Source organism: Mytilus galloprovincialis, chromosome 3 (assembly GCF_965363235.1).
Source record: "Mytilus galloprovincialis chromosome 3, xbMytGall1.hap1.1, whole genome shotgun sequence".
Lineage (NCBI taxonomy): Eukaryota > Metazoa > Mollusca > Bivalvia > Mytilida > Mytilidae > Mytilus > Mytilus galloprovincialis.
Genome location: NC_134840.1, coordinates 66,252,266 through 66,255,553, shown reverse-complemented (window position 1 = coordinate 66,255,553; position 3,288 = coordinate 66,252,266).

The window sequence follows — 3,288 nt, the reverse complement described above, 5'->3', positions numbered from 1 at the left end:
CACAAACTTTAATTACAATTGAATTACCTGTTTTCTGAACCAAACACATGCATCATGATTTCGATGTTTCATGTCAGTGTCAATGTTAATCAAAGAAAGAACTTCAAAAGCCTCAAATTCAGAATATTAAAGTTGATTTGTTGCCAAAATTTTGCTGTGGCTTTTGTTTTTCAATTTTTATACGACCCTAAAAAAATTTATATTTAAATGGTATGATGTCGTCGTCTGCGTCGTCCTCGTCCGAAGACACATTGGTTTCCGGATAAAAAATTTAGTTTAAGTGAATAGATCTTCATGAATTTTTTTCAGAAGGTTCAATACCACAAAAGGAAGGTTTGGATTGTTTTTGGGGATGATGGTCCCAACTGTTAGGAATTAGGGGCCCAAAACAAGCATTTTTCTAGTTTCAGGATAATAACTTGTGTAGAAGTATTTCAATTGCTCTGAAATCATACTGCAATGTTTAAAACCACAAGTAGAAGGTGTGGATTCATTTTAGGGGTTATGGGGCCAAAGTTTAGGAATTAAGGGCCAAAAAGGGGTCAAAACAAGCATTTTTCTAGTTTCAAGACAATAACTAATATGTGTAATTGTATGGATCTCTCTGAAATTGTACCACAATGTACCATATAACAAAGTGGAGGCTGGGATAAAGTTTTGGATTAATTGCCCAAAATATGTTGGAATTAGGGGCCAAAAAGGGCCAAAAAAGAAGGATGTTTCTAGTTCCCAAACAATCATGACAATGACTTGTGTTTAAGTGTATGGATCTCTCTGATATTGTACTACAAGGTTCAATTTCGAATTTTGAAAAGTTTCAAGAAGAAATCTTCAATTGCTAAGTATTGTGCAGTAGATTTGTTAGATCTTTGACCACATTAATTTTGTGACAAACACCTATATTTTGTCAAAAATTTGATCACAATCCAAATTCAGACAGAATCAAGCTTGAATATTGTGACCAAATTTGCCCCAACTGTTCAGGGTTCAACCACTGGGGTCGTATAAAGATGTGCCCTGCAGAGCACCGGGCTAGTGCTGACTCTTATTGTTTGTTTGTCGTTTTGCTGTGTCCATGGTATTTTTGGTCTTTCTTTGACTTTTCATTCTTGATTCCTTTTTTTGTATGTTCCCCTTTTTACAAATGTATTCCAATTTTCCATTAAAGTCAATGTTACTATTCTTAGAATTTATATCTGGATTTGGAAACTCTTCTTCTAAGGGCTTTTCTGTCCTGCAACATTGATTTTAAGTGAATATTTGGTTACGCCTACTTTTGATGTTGGTGTAAATTGTTTTACTCGTTGTCTTTTTGCCATCAGGTCCTTATATCTTTCTGTCTTATGATATTCCTGTCATGTGGATTTCAAATCAAAGCTTTCTGAATTTGTTATTAGGCTATACGTTGGCATGCTATGATGTACAAAGCTTTTCATATTCATTTCTTGATCAATTTCTTATTAATCAAATATACTTATGCCCATAATTGAAATTTCATCACATTTTTCTCTGGAACTGAAAATCTGTGAGTTACGCCTTTCATATTACATGGTTTTCACTTTAAAATGTTGTATTTACCTGAACATATTTTATTTAAATTTGATTGTGTAAATTGGTTTTAATATATCCTCTTTTACTTTAAATGATAGATATGAAGTAGTTCAAACTAGGCATCTGTCAGGTTGTTACTTGATTGCAAAGCATGTTACTATAAATACACATTAAAAAAGGGAATTGGGGTACATTCGCAGAATCCAACCACAAAAGAGAAATCTTTGACTAAGAGTGAATTTAAGTTATCATAAATCCCTGATACCTTCTTCTGAATGATCAGCAAATTAAAAAACGAACTAGCTTGCAAGCATAGAATTCCAAAATTATATAAACCTCTTTTTTCAAATTAAACAAATTTTACTTGTTGCATTAACCAAATACGGTTCTGAAAAATTCTCATGCTTCATTATCTGAGCCGTACATGAAGTTTTGAAATGCGCTTGATAAGTGTTTCCGTAGTGGCCAGCGAAAAGTATTTCATGCATATTGGAAACATTAACAAGAGATCATTTCTGTAAAGTTGGTCGGCTTGGAGTAACAGATTTGAATTCAAACTTTACTGACACTGTAAAAAGAGCACAATTTATTTAATATTGACACATCCAATATATGTATTTTTTAAGGAGTTGTTGCAAGGGTTCTCCACCATGTGCAAGACAGCGTTGCATCTCCATACACCAAGCACCAATAAAACGTCTTCAATCCAAACTGACGTGACTCCTGATTGTAGCACAAGTTTAACTACTTAAAGGAGAAGTCAATCTGACAATATACATTTCTATACCTCAGTCAATGATTCGCATATTCAGAAAATACGAGAGCTGAACACTTTAATGATACCCTATATATTTCACTACTTGCCCTGAAATGAAAGAATGAAACCCTTTTAGAGTAAATATAAACAAAGTCCACACACTGGTTGCTCTCTAATATTTCAATGTATTTTGAAAAGAACAACATTCCCTACAGTGAACATGATGTTGCACAATTACATAGGATACTCAAGTTTCTATCATGTATTAATGACCACAGCTTTGTATTTTTTGTTGCTGAATGTCCGAAAAACAATTCACTCAACTATGGGTACTTATTGTGCCCTCTGTTGCTAACCAGTTTTTGTATTCCAACGAGTCTGAATGCACTCATCTATTAATTATAAAGAAGAAATAAACAAAACTAAGAGCATATACACTAAAGTTCAGCTACATTAAGTTGAAGATGTGAATGGCATAACATTGACAATAACAGTGGATATGATTTGTTTACAAATTGTTTAAAATATATAAGTGCTTAAGGTTTGACCAGGTTATAACTTTGTGTCCTAAGTTTCAGAATTATAACTTTAATTTGCAGAATCATGGCTTGGTGATTGTTTAACATTACTGTTAGTGTATTTACATTTTTCATATGATTCATATCTGTCATAACATAGTTTTATTTGTTATACATCTTGGATCCGTTATCTTGTTTAACCGGTTCACGTTGTGACATTTGTATTTTGAGGTTCATCCTGCATGAGGTTTTATTAAGTATCTAAACATTATTTGTTGGCATTTAAGGACTTTCTCTTACGTTTGGAGATACCTTATTGTTCATCTCTAACTTTATGTTTAGAATGATTTTTTTAATTTTCCTTTTTCGAATTTAATTGCTACATTATGCAGTAAATGAACTCATCTTAGATACAAGGACTAAATTTTATATATACGCCAGACGCGCGTTTCGTCTACAAAA